At 44.5% G+C, this 14236-nt stretch overlaps 1 long non-coding RNA gene across 2 annotated transcripts in view; it reads left to right on the top strand.

Moving 5' to 3' along the window:
* Positions 1–14236, top strand: part of LOC138570250 (uncharacterized) — a 378134-nt gene that overhangs the window by 175137 nt on the left and 188761 nt on the right. Inside the window, exon 3 of one of the 2 annotated variants that reach the window (XR_011303433.1) lies at positions 686–1428. The exons of the other annotated variant lie outside the window; for it this stretch is intronic. This is a non-coding gene — a long non-coding RNA (uncharacterized lncRNA). Of the gene's footprint in view, positions 1–685; positions 1429–14236 lie in introns of those variants that run through there. 2 annotated transcript variants of the gene reach the window in all.

Genomic DNA, 14236 nt, shown 5'->3' with positions numbered 1-14236 from the left:
CTTGGCAGTCCTCGTGGCTGCACGTACGCTTTAGGTCCTGGTTGGATTGCCGGTTCGTTCTCCTCACACAGTGCAGATAGCTGCCCCGGCTATAATAATGGTTTTGGAGGATGTGATGAGTTAGACTCTTGCGGATGGTTTCTGTGATGTGTGATTGCCTGTAATTATAGAAGTAAGACTGGCAAGCATTTGTTTTCAGAGTTATGGGGTAAAAGCAAGTTGTACCATTGAACAAACAGGCACTTGGTAATGGGATAGGAATGTGGGCCCTCTCAACTGCCACTCCCTGTCCCCCTCTGGAGTAGGACTGGCTCTGGCTTCTACCCTGGTAGGCCTTCCAACCCAGGCTGAGAGGTATTCCCATCCCTTTCTGGCAAAGTCAAATTACTGACCGTGTGACAACTCTCTCTTGCTCCTTGTGAAGCTTCATTTGTTCTCATCTTTCTTTCTTTCTGTTCCTCTTGGAGCTTTGTAACTCAGTTGATCACTAGGATGACCAGCACGTTGCACGAGGGACAGGCGTGGAGAGGGTGAGAGAATACTGCATCCCTTGTGAAACTCTGATTAGGCACAGCCAGTGTGGGAAGGGTATGGGTACATATTTGAATGCTGTGGTTGGAGATTAGAGAATGTATGAAATATTAAAAAAAAAAAAAAATTCATGTTCATTTTTTTTTATTTGTAGGTTGTTCACTTCTTTTTAAAGTATTCTTCAATGACATCCTTAACCTGAGACTCTTTGCCATAGTCCTTGACAACGACACAGCTGCAGCCAACCACCTTTCGGGGTTTGCCTTCTTACAAAGGCCAAGCCACTCACCGAGCTTCTTGTTGTCATCAACTTTAATCAAGTTGATTTTATATTGTAATGTTTTGGAAGGTGTTGGAGAAGTAAAATCTGTAAATGCCGAATTTGAAAGTCATTTATGGAGGCCGCTTGGAAATCACATCCCACTCTTGGGTATTTGTATAAATCTGCACAGTGTGAATTTGCACCTGGCTTAGATTCCTTTACTCCGTGTGTTTGACTGTAAGGGGTGTAAGAGCTTAGGCTGTTTATGTTACTGTAATTCATGTCAGTCTACATTACCGGATTAAAAGCCTGTAAATATTGTGCTTATTACAAGCTAGATATGACATCGCTATTGACCTGTACTAAGACAATGACATCACTACTGCTCTGGTATTACGCTTCAGGTGTGACGTCACAGTGCCCGCTACTTGGGCCAGCACAGAGCAGAATCCCAGCTGTCACTGCAGCACTCAGCTGTGGCTGGCTTTTCAAATTAATTTCATGTACAATCGCTTTCTGTGACTTTCTACAACCATTATCTGAGAAGGCACTGCTATGATTATATGTTTCTTTTGTGCACTGCTGGAGTTTAACACCTGTGAGCAAGAATCGTGCATGATCGTCCTTAATTTAAGGCACAGGATGAAAACGTTTATTAAACTGCTTAAATTATTTTTCTGCAACACATCAGAGGTTGCATATCAGTTGTTTTTCTTTAATCCAACAAGATTGTACAGAAACTGGAAGAGCTCTTGCTTTACTTTAAGCAAGAGGCCAGTTTCGTAATGGGGTGGCAGTGTATGGTCATGTATCATAAGGAACAAAATATCCCATTACTACTTAAAAAGGATATTGCAAGTCACCTCGGAGTTCTGTGATCTCATAAATGAAATTGGCCTCCAGCCTGATATGGTATGATATGATATGGCATTTATAACACGTCTATACACAGGTGTTTCAAGGCACAATGAGGCAAGGGAAGGGAAACAGAGGGCAGGCAGTGACAGCGATCTTACTAGCCCAGGTGACATTGAGATGTGCAGCCTTTAATATCCTAATAAAATCCGGAAGGGGTACTTTGCTCCTCCACCTATTATATAAACCAATTAGCATGAAGGAGCATAAATTTGTAAAATAACATGGGGGTGTATGTCTTAATCAAATCCTGATATCATTTGTCTTTCCATGGCAAGGCAGCTGGTTCCGGAGTGGGTTGATGTATTGGAAACATGTAAATGTTCGTGGATCGGGGCACCTGTACAATCTTTTCAGTGTAGATGTTTATTGTATGCCTCAAATTAGTACAAGCGCCTGAGAAATTCTCTTAAATAATGGGTTGAAATATTGCATTTTAGAAAATGTTCATTATTATGGTATTTATTGAGCGCGGACCTAGCTTCGAGAAGCAACAGAGCACTTTACAGAGGTATAAACCCTTACAGATACATAACGGAGCGCTTTACAGAGGGGTACAACATTACAGATGCATGGAGGATGGTAGGATACAGACGGGCAGAGAGGGGTACAGCTGTACTGGATGGCAGGGAGGAGAGGCATGGGCAGCGTCGAGCAAGTCAGGACGCGCGACGGGCGACGTGATGGCCTACGTGTTGAAGAGGAGACACTCCTTGAAGGCCTTGCCTGCTTAAACCATGGAATAGGGAGAGAGAAAGCACACCCACTTTTTATTTTTATTATTATGGTATTTATTGAGCGCAGACCTAGCTTCGAGAAGCAACGTAGCCCTTTAAAAGAGGTATACACCAATACAAATGCATAACTGAGCGCTTTACAGAGGTATACAAGAGTACAGATGCATACCGGAGCACTTTACAGTGCTAACAACAGAACAGATATATAGCAGGAGGGGTAGGATACAGGTAGGCACAGAGGAGGAGTACAGCTGTACCGGGTTGTGTGGAGGAGAGGAACGGCTGGCATCTAGCGAGCCAAGTGGCGCGAACGGCGACATGATGGCCCAGGTGTCTTGAGTTCAGATCCCCTCTGTCCCGTTCCTTGCACCGGAGTAGTGGACATAAGATCCCCGCCACCTCTGCCCATGCCGTCGGAGGGTGGCTCTGTTAATGAGTTCATTGGTAATGTAACCTACTACATTTTCATACTAACTCTTCTGTATTAATGTCCCTTTCCCCGATTTCCAAAATATACTCCTTCTATTACCACTCTCCCGTCTTGCATTTCTCAGGTTTGCTCACTATCCCCCCAACAGACTGTCTGGAGCACCCCTGATGGTGGCACAATAAGCCATGGACAAAGATCATGCTCTCTGAAACTACTACTTTGGTGATTGGTGCCGTATAAAAACAGAGGAACATAACAGCATAGCATAAATCTCATTGGGCCTCATCAGGAGGTGGGCGGTATCCCGGCGGGATACTGCCCAACAGTAATAGCGCTATGGCAACTCAGTCCAGCCCAATTTGCGCCAAGCTGCGGGGGTTGGGGAGCGGTAATAGGGTTGTGGAGTGCTATTGCCGCTGGCGGTAATAGCACCAGCTGTAAAAGTGCCAAAAATGGCCCAAAAAACTGACATGTTTACCTCCAGCAAGAAGCTGGAGGTAAAAATTAAATTTTCCTCCCAATTCATGATATGGCCAGCCCTTAAGTGTGGTGGTAATACTGTTACTGTCGCATTTAAGGACACAGGCCAAACTTGTGATGAGGCCCCTTGTGGAAAACCCTACAAAAACCCTGTATTTCTGTTTTTATTTTGGGCCACATGTTCAGTTCAAGAAAACTATGCTGGCTTCCCCTGTTCATTTGCGGCCTGAGGTTCATCACTGGTTTATTTGGTGATGGATTTAGGCTTGTAAACAACCAATAAAGAAACGTACACATTTGGACTAATCAGAGGGTCGCAATGTTTTGACTGACTGAAATGCCCGAACTTCCAACCAATCAGAACGTGTAGAGCATTCGGCCTCCTGAATGGCCAACATGTTTGCATGCACGAGGACTGCCTGCCTGTGGCAGAAATACAAAGCAGACTCTCCTTATTTTAGTTCATTGGCACCATACCTGTTTCCTGGAGTGGGTGAAGCGGTAAACTGCCTGGGGAGCACGCCTTAATATCTCTGGGCAGCGGGTGGGGGGAGAGGGTTGCAGGAAGGGGCCCATTCAGACTGCTGTCTAGTATGAGCCACCAAAGAAAAAGTCAAGCATTCCTTTGTTACAAATAAAGGAATGCATATTGCAGCGCAGTCTCTGATATGCTATGGAGACACACACCCTGTCCCCTTTGACCTTTGTGTTGACAGAGCCTTTAAAGTGGGGGTCATTTATAAGTGATGGCTCATTTGACAAGCCAATATTTTGACACACATTTCAATGTTAAGAAGTGAATATGGGGCATTTTTATTCTGAAGGCCAGTACAATGCGTTCTTCCAAGAGAATCAACGTGCTGCACAGAAAATGTTTCAAACTGTTCTTCATTTTCATATCTTTGTATTTGACACACCAACACTTTTTTTGTATATTACTTTTTAGTTATTCTAGTGGCTGCTTTGGGACATGGACTAATTGCATACCCTCAGCATCAAAGCTCTTTTCATTTTCTTAACATGCCCCTCACTGCCTAGCGCATACTAGATGGCACCTCAATGTGTATTGTCACCTTGATTAGGAAAGCAGGGTCAATTGTGTGTCACCATGCAGACAGTAGTGCATGGCAAATCAATGCTGTGATGTGTGTGCAGCAATGATGTGTGCGCTGCACAAGTCACCACCCTGTTGGTTAATGGCGTCTATGTGGTGCTCCTCTATGTAACAGCACATATGCCTGTTTTTGTATGATGTGTCCCAAGTCCATAGAATAGCACACGCAGTCCAGCACTAATAAGAAATGCTATTGCCAGCTCTGCTAGATAAAGCATTGACCTGCTCTTTTTGCAGCTATAACCTTTGAGGCCTGAGTAATGTTGAGGAGGTAGTGACGGAGGAACTGTGGACCCTTTGCCATGCATTAGAAGTCGGTTTTGTTTAAAATGGTTAATCAGCATATTACTGGTCAGGCTAAAGTTTGTAAGAGGAACAATCTTTTCTGTGTATCCTTTCTGTGCATAGTTTATTAGGTGTCTCTTGTAGGGTATCCTTTCCTGTCTATAGATATCATTCCCTAAATATGTTTCTGTATTGAGGACTGGGCGGGCTCGCACTGAGACCCAGCACTTCCTCATCTAAAATTCTACAGAAACAAGAAGCAAAAGAGCCCCTGTACCCCACTTGATTGGCTGATGTTGCAGCCATTTCATACTCACAACCAAAAACGTAAACTGTCTGAATGAGCATGTGTGGTTCATGGTTACAAAAATGTTAATGTTAGGGTGTATGTTGTGAACAGTGATGTTAGCACCACGCTATGTGTCTGTTATGTATTTAGAGATTCACACATAAAACCATTTTATCACAGACTTGTTTATCAAATATAGAGATCTCTGATCACTGTTATATTCCTAAAATGATCTTGAGATTTAATGCAATGCAGACAGAAACATCCATTGGTGCTATTTGTCCCCCTTCTCACTATCATTGAGGTATTTTGAAAGAGTCAAAAGGAGTGTACCAGACTGTCCATCGTGGAATTATAACCTTCTGTCAGAAAAATATTCATATGGTTAGTGTAATATTGCCCGTTGCGAAATACAAGTGAGATGGTATGAAGAGAACTCCTGCAACACAGAGCCAGTGGGCCTTTAGAACCCGGTAGCCTGGTCACACTGCAGTGTGCCAGTACGGACAGTTTGAAACTGTATTCGGGCAAGGCCTTCCCTAAGAACAGATGACCGGAGAACGGTTTACTTGGGCAGCAACAGCTGTGTTTTCACATTAGATTTCTTCTGTAGAGTACTTGAATGACAATGTAATGAAACCAGCTCCATTTGTATAGCAATGATTTATTGCTCTTCAAGAGGGGGGTTGTCACACGACACAGTGGTGTAGTCTGGGAGTGACTTGTGCCAGTCGAGGTGAGGGGGAGCGTGGGGTAGGGGTTGCATTGTTGTGTTTTGCGCTGGGCATCAAGTTGGCTAGAAACTGCCCTGATTGGCACCGTAGTATGGAGGCATGGCTTAATTCCAGCAATTAGGCTCCACTGGGGAAAACTTCACCCACTGCTACTCCTGATATTTCTGTCACTGACTGCTAACTCACCTACTAGCCTAGATTTCTTACAGTCTGCCCCAGGATTCTCTCATCCTAATCCCTCTTATACTGTCTCCTGCTCATTCAACATTAAAGCATCTTTCTGTCTCTTTTCTGAGCCATTTTCAAAGCGGCTCTATATGCATTTAAAACGCTATAAAAACAGCCCACATAAAATCAGGGGCTAGATTAAAGAAACCTTGCACCGCTCAAGTGTAATTTTGTACGATATTAGCATTAGGGCAAAGCTTGCCCTGGGGCAAAACACATTATTTCAAAGCATTTTTGCACTAGAGCAATTTTGCGCTATTGCTAAGAACAAGCAAAATTGCACTTGCGCCAGTGCAAAGTTTCTGTAGTCTGGCCCCGGGTTGCCTCCTTTCGTCTCCTTTTTTTTCTTTCCCTTTCTCCTTCCTTCTGCAACCTTCCCCCATTGATTTTAAGCGAACGGATGGTATTTAATCTTTGCAGCAAGCAAACAACACACCAATGTGAAGAGTGCACGCCGAGGACGAAATCGCCTTCTGATGCCCAGGCCTTTGCAGTGGTGGAAGCTGAAACTCAGTGCATTCAAAGTCGGATGGAGCCCGCAGCACTCAGTTGGGAAATAGAAACATCTGTCATTTCCAGTGTTGAGAGTCACGAGGTTGTTGCAGCACGCGCCACTGATAAACCTGTTAATATCTCGTTAAACCATGTGGTCGCGCATGCAAAGGAGGCCCTGTGCTGCTGGACTGAGTGTTTGCATTTCCAACCCTCCGACATGAGCGAATTGTGCAGGCGTGTTTGTTAAGTGGTATACGCTCCTACGTGTGTCTGTGTGTGCCCCTTAATACAGTTGTTGCGTGTCTATAAGTGCGCCTACAGCTGTGGCCATGCACTCATATTAAATGCTACATTACTCTCATTTCTGCTGTGCGCGGCCCTTTATCGCCTCCGATTAAATCCTGACAGCCTGAAATGCGAGCCGGCAGTAGAGCCCTCGCCAATCCCCTGCACAGCCTTTGAGCCACTTAATCCTTCTCTACTTAAGGAACTTGCAGTCCACGCGCTGCATGAAACGTGATGCGTGCGTAACAGGGGGGCGGGGGCCCAGTGCCCTGTCAATCCAGCCGTCTCTGCAAACTGTTCTGAATGTAGACCCAGCTGTAGCTGTGGTAAGCACAGCAAAATCAAAAGAGGTGATGGCTGGAAGGGTTACAATGAATCGTAATCTTTGGTGCTGCTCTGGGCATTCCTCCAGAACATCATTGTTCTCCAACCCACCGAACTATTAGAGAAAGGGGAAAGACCATATACGCAGTGCCTTAAGTGGCACTGCAAATCGAGCCGGGGCCCATCGAGGGGGCGTGGCCTAACAACGGGGGTCTTGATGGGCCGTTAGGCCACGCCCCCTTGACGAGCCCCGGCTCAATGGGCTACTGGCACCCCTGCCAGGCAGCCTTTTGTAGAGATTAGCACCCTCTCCCCTTTGGGGGAGAGGGTGCTGATCTCTGCATTTCTATTCTATAGGCTTGCCTGGCAGGGGACAGCGCCTCTCCTATTCAGCCTTAATGGTGGCGCTGCCCCTCGCCAGCTGGGGAGGGGCAGCGTCACCATTAAGACTGAAAGGGTGAGGCCACTGGAAGCAGAGGCCTTTTTCCTAAAGACTGAAACTCCCGAGAATCCACGGGAGCTTCAGTATTTAGAAAGCAAGGCCTCTGCTTCCAGCGGCCACACGTTTTCTCCATAATGGTGGCGCCGGCCCACGTGCATCCCTTGATTAAAGGGATGCCTCGCAGGTGCGGCGCCACCATTATGGCTGAAAGGCATTTTTTTCTGAAGCCCGAAGCTCTCGCATACGAGCGAGAGCTTCAGGCTGTAGAAAAAAATGCTTTTTCCTGTAGTGGCCGGGGCTGACAGGGGAGATTAGTGGGCCCCGGCAGGGCCCCGCCTCAAAACGAAATTTCGGAGACTGCCGGGGCCCAGCCCCGGCAGGCCCCGGCCCACTTAAAGCCCTGCATATACGAATCAAGCAAGGCCCCACCCCAAAAAGGGCAGTTCAGCCTGAACTGCTTGGCCCCATCCTTTCTGCAAGCGACCACAAGAAACCCCAGACATTGTTCAACCTCCTTGGGTGTCATCAGAGAGGTGTGCAACTTTAGTCTCTAGGCCCAGCAAGCTCCTGACTCACGCCTCGGGATGCCCTCAGTAAATGCAACTACCCAAAATGCAAACAGTGCTTATACAAACGGTTCTACAGCCTAGTTGCCTCCGGGTTCAGTGCGCTATACAAGCAAATAAACTAAAGTAAACTAAACCTTCATTCCCTGCCCTAGATCCTCCTAAATATGCTGCCGAGTGGCATATTAAGCCAGTGCCCTCTGCCTACATTGATATTGGGGGCATTCCTGACATATCATGAACCCTCATTGCATTTAAAGACAGCTCGCTAGTAAAGACACATGCTTTACAGCTAAAATAGTCTCTTGACAGCTTTTCTTCATTGCAAGCTTATTTAATTTCTTAAAATGTCACCAGGGTCAAAGGCTATTTGACATCACACCCTGTGATGTGATCAGGGTCAAATGTCATGTGATAACTCTTCCTATTATTTTTTGGTATGTGTGATATTGCTTCCACCACCCCTAGCATTTTGGTGAAATGATGTCCTTGTTAAAAGTTACAGTAAAATAATTATAATTGCGTGTACAGCGTTTTTACACAGGATTGTACAAACTGTATTTAGAAAGAATGTACACAAGTATAGTGGTCACTCAGCACTGTGACAGGCTTACAGGATCTCAGCAGTGTAGACATTCAAAGTACACAATTAGTTCTAAAAGAAACCGCCATTGGCCTGTCAGGGCTTAAAGCACCCTAGCACTGTGAGTATTCCCCACTGTCAATGCTATATGCATGTAATCTATCAGGAGTGTGTTAGGGGAACAGTTGAGCCAACCCCACTCTTCAAGTATGACCCTATGTACTACCCGTTATGCCTCTAAAGATCCAGGAGGACCACATGTGCAAAATCTTTCTAAAATACGTCGAAACAAAAAATATACTCAAGCGGTCAAAAGTTTGCTTTAGACCAATGAGAAGAACAGAATTAGCACTCCTATCGCTATGGGACGACGTGAAACGCAGACGACTATGCCCAATCGGCCCTCATACTATTGGACATATCAGTGGATTTGACACAATCAGCCACGCAAAAAAGATTGATCGAATGTGGCATGCCGGAATCCATACTTAATTGGCTTACCTCATTCCTAACCAACCAAATCAAAAGAACCTACCTACCACCCTTCATCTCAAACACCAAAAATATATCCTGCGGAGTCCCACAGGACTGCTCTTCAACATCTACATGTGCCCACTGATGAAAATCATTCAGACCCATGGACATACCGCCTACAACTATGCAGCCAACACACAACTGATTGTGAAAACAAACAGAACCCAGGAACAAAATAACAGCCTCAACAACTGCCTCACAAACATCTACATCTGGATTACAATGGACAACCTTAAACTGAACCCGGCAAAAACTGAAATAATGCTCTCACCTGCAGAATTTGAGAGCAGGAACCCACAACTGGACCGGCTGACTGGCAAGGGCACACAACCAGAGACTACCGTTGTAGTAAACAACCTAGGAATATTAATGGACAACAGACTATCCCAGGAACTGCATGTCAACACAATCACCAAAAAATGCTTCATCCTCTTACGACTGCTCAGGGGATTACTCCCCTAGCTTTTCTTCCCTCACAGAACCATCGCAATCATATCCCCAAGACTCACAAGAATTGACTATGCAAACAACCTCTACCAGGGAATGCCGAAGAAACTCCAAAGGGTGCAAAATACTGCAGCTAGGAACTTATTGTTACGCTCACCTGATATCCCGGGGGTGTCTGGAAGGCTCGGAGATCTGGATCCCTGGATGTGTGGTTGCCCAGTGCTGAATAATGAATCTGCAATTACAGAAGGGAGGATTTGTGATAATTGTCTCTAATTGTTAATCTCCCACCTCCCTCTGACCGATTCCCTTCCCACTGGGTTCTTTTCTCACCTTATTTATTTGTAGGGTGAGCTATCCGTCCTGCGTTTCTTGTGCAGGGGCGCTTGATGTTTGTTGGCTAGCTGCCCGAGTTGATTCACTGGTGCAGTACACCTTCCTTGGGCCCAGGCCTGCTGTGACCCCGAATCTGCTGGGAGGCAGGTAGGTTTGTTAATTGCAAGTCTTTGTTCTGTTTATGGTGGGAATTCGTTAATGTCTTTATCTCCTTCTTTTCAGGTGCGAAGGTCTTGATGCTGGCGTGCCAGATGGAGAGGTACGTTTCTAGGCAAGAGAAAGCGCGAAGCACAGCACCTTTATTGTCTTTTAAAGCTAACCTGTGCTTTCTTCTTCTTCTCCTCACAGGCCGCTGTGGTGCTGCAAGTGTATGAGAGCGCGATGAAAAAAAGACCCCCGGAATCCGTTAAGGTAAGTACAGTGCTGTGTGGTTGTTTAATATTGAAAGCGAACCTGAATATGTCTCTTTTCCTTTGAAGATGTTGCTGTGTTGCTCAGATGGAAGCGTGGCATAGCGCGATGGAATTCAGGTAAGACTGATGGAATTCGATGTTTGGAAACACGTGTTCTAAGATTGTTTTTCGCTTTCTCGTTATTGCAGGTCGCAGTGTTCGAACAGCAGCTGTGGTAGTGGTTCGCCGGAAGTCCTTAAGCTAGTACTCACAGGTGAGTGATGTTTCTTCTTCTCTCTGTGTCCACAGATTGCAGCCCAGTTGAGATGCTGAGTGCTGGATTGTGTTTTCCTAGGTAAGACTGAATAATCTTGTTCTTGTTCTTGAAGGATTACAGGAAGATGCTGAAGACCAGGAGCTGGACAAGGTGAGCGTCACGCTTCTGGTTGCAGAATAACACAAAGCGTGTTCTGCAGTCAGGGTGTGGTTTATATAGCCCAGGTAAAGTAGTACCAGGGAAAGTAGTTCCAAACCTGCCATACCCAAAACAGTAGACCGCATGGCTTGGTTCTTATAACTAGACTGTGCGGGTGCTTTGTGGGATGTTCTGACCCACTAGGCTCTGCCCTGCAACATCACTGTGTGCTGCTTTCATAAAAAACAACAGAATGGCCGCCAAAAAGCCTTATGTGCGCTATCTCTGAGAAGTGCGCAGGAAAATCTGAAAAATAGGCCACCAATCCATTTTGCCTGTGTCAGTAGTAGAACCGGAGACCACACTACCAAAACCTGACATTTTGCTGCCCACAGAGTGAAATTAAATTACCTGAAAAGGCAGGGCTGCATTGCCAGGAAAACCCAGAAGTGCTTTAAAATCCGTTTTTCCTTGGCTGTTGAAAGTGCAAAATCATGGTTCCCAAACATCAGAAAAGATCCAACATCCTTGTTGGGTGTTAAACATCACTTTATTTAAATAATCCATCTAAGCACAATGTCAGGAGAAGTACATTTCATCACTTGTGTCTTAAAATCAAATTGTGGAAAAGAAGAGACTTGCCATCAAAAACAATATAGGTTGCTACAATTCAATCTCTATGTTTGAAAAAGACTGGAATTATGAAATCTGTGTATATATTTGTTGAAAATGTAAGTTTATTTAGAAAAGACAATTTTAAACAAGTGGTTTTAAAAGTGAACGAATGTTAGCCACAGTACTTCAAAGGCACATTCCACAGTTTCCCCCAAACAAAGGCATCTTCCCCCTTCTCTCTGCTCAGGAAATGTCATTGAGTTGTTAATGGAGGTGGGAGGAGATTTTGGCCTGTTGCTCTGAGGAGAGACAAAAGACTCCCTTGATTGAAAAGATATGCAGATTCAACTGTCAACAGAAAACAACTGCCAGCAGGAAGGGAGCCTGGGAGTGCTCTGGGCCCAGAAAACCATGGAGGAGGGGCCAGACAGATTTGTGTATCTTAGATTACAAGAAAATATATTTTTGAAAAAAGACTCATAGAGAACTGTAAACAATTCGCAAAAATCTGTAAACTAGAGGTTGTTAATATGAAAATGCTGCTCAGCGTTTGAAACTATTCTGGACTAGCAAAATGTTGATGTTGTAGCAATTGTGATAATGCTAGAAATATGAAACTTCACAGGAATATGCCCGGATGTCATTTGCATGTATGGAGAAAAATGTGGACAGATCTGACACTGGGTACCCCAACAAAAGCGCGAAAAACTGTCAATTTTGAACCAAAGCTCTCACTAAAATGAGACTCGGACGGATACATGCTCTATCAAATATTTGATGTGAATATGTATTATTAGCAAGTTGGTGATATTGTAAATATGATTTATGTGAAAAATAGATATACTGTACTGAAACAAAGGGGAGGTACTCCCTGGGATGTAAAATGCAGCATCACTTTGACACTAGATTTCCTGATCAAATCCGGATAGGGGAAATACTTTAACCAATAGGAATCCTAGAGGGTGTGCTTAGTATAATTCAGCCTACCCACCCCTTTGGGAAATGCATAAATAGGGACTGCTTGGGATCTAGGGACACACAGATTCACCCCTCAACTGATTTACTGGCGAAGCACTCTGCAGGAGAACCCAGATCCAAGACTCCAGAACTCTGAAAGCAGAAGGCCCAATTCCAAAGCTGAACCCTTCTCAGCGTAGCCTTTAAAATCTTGCAGCATGATTTTAACCCCAGACTTCCAAGGGGCACACCAAAAATTGAACAGCCTGGCTGTGCTGTTTCTGCTTTCTTGCCAAGAACTCTTACTAGAACCCAGAGATCCAAACCAGTAGAGCAGAGCTGTAACCAGATAGCTGTAACCCAGAACCAACCCGTCAGATCCAGTCCCGAGGTCGTGCAGAGACCAGAGTGCCGTGCTGAGCGTAGAATCGGATGCCTGAATCCTGTCCGGTGGGCTAGCAGAATTCCAGTCCAGAACCCTTTGACCAGATCCTGACGGGCCTATTCCAAAACCATAGTTGTGAGTATCTATAGCATAGAATTGTCCATAGCCAATCTCTTATCCTTAAGTAATCCTATCCAACCCATTCTATCATATCCAGAACTGCATTGTCGATTCTCTTTCTTGTTTCTGAATCTTTCCCTCATCCATATAGTCCTTTGTTAATTGTAGTGATAAATTCATATCTGCGCTAATATATTAGCTGAAGAAAGATAAGTGTCTTGGCGGTCAAAAGTCAGAGCAGAGGCGCCGCTGTTCTGGTGGCTGTCCATTGGGTATCTTGCATCTTCATAGCCTCCCTTAGTTTAAAGAAGTTTGTAATTCAAAAGCGCATCTTTCATTTGTAAATCTTGACTCTTTCTGAGAAAAATCGACCTCTACTAAAACCTTCACAACTTCTGAACCGTACATGCTAGAAAACTCCTCAGCTTTCAAACGCATCTAAAACCGTATTCCAACTCCTTATAGTTTTGCTGCCATCGCGTTTCTCGCGCGCTGAAAAGTTTGCCACGAATTCACGCTTGGCTCAATTTCAACACATGTAAAACAGCTATTCTTTGCATCTGACCTCAGAATTCAGTTTTCATTCTGCTAGTTATTCAACCCTCATTGCTAGTGTTACCTGGCACTATCCAAAGCGGCTCCCACTAGTTTTGAATCCAATTTAGTGATTAAACCCATTTCTGGTGTTTTTCTCATTCATTACAAACCACATTCAAAAGCATTTGACCTCGGAATGATTTCTCTCAGCTTGCTGGGGGGAACTGGGATTGAACCTGTATTTGTTGAGATTGTTTATTCCTAAAATCTGTTTTCTCTCCTTCCATCTCTTTATACTGCATATTGGGGGAATTGAGTAGTATCAGGGAGAAAGAGTAACATTGCATTTGATTGAACCCATACCAAGTATTATTCTGTGCTGCATTGTTTTCCTATGCATACCAAATATTATTCTATGTTGCATTGATTTCCTATCCATATCAAGTATTATTCTATGCTGCATTATGCTTCTTATCCATACTCATACTGATTAAAGAGATTGTTGATTGTTATGGCATCACCAATGGTGATCATTGTATAAATATTATTAGTGTGATATATATCTTGATCAATTCATAAATATAAATCTTTTAACTTTGCAAAACAGCCTGCTTCCTGGTTCAGTGAGACCGGGGGGATTCAAAGAGAGGGGCGTGATATAAGGGTACATCATTCAGAAATAAAATAACTTATAGACAAAAATATATAATTAAGGTTTTCAATTGTGCATCCCACGCTAGGCCTTGTTAGGTGAAGTCCTGGGTTGAAATCACTTACAAGATTGGGGGCTCGTAGCGG

This window comes from Ambystoma mexicanum, chromosome 1p (genome assembly GCF_040938575.1).
Source record: "Ambystoma mexicanum isolate Mex_15411 chromosome 1p, UKY_AmexF1_1, whole genome shotgun sequence".
In the NCBI taxonomy this organism is placed as follows: domain Eukaryota; kingdom Metazoa; phylum Chordata; class Amphibia; order Caudata; family Ambystomatidae; genus Ambystoma; species Ambystoma mexicanum.
This window is presented reverse-complemented; position numbering and strand designations above follow the sequence as displayed.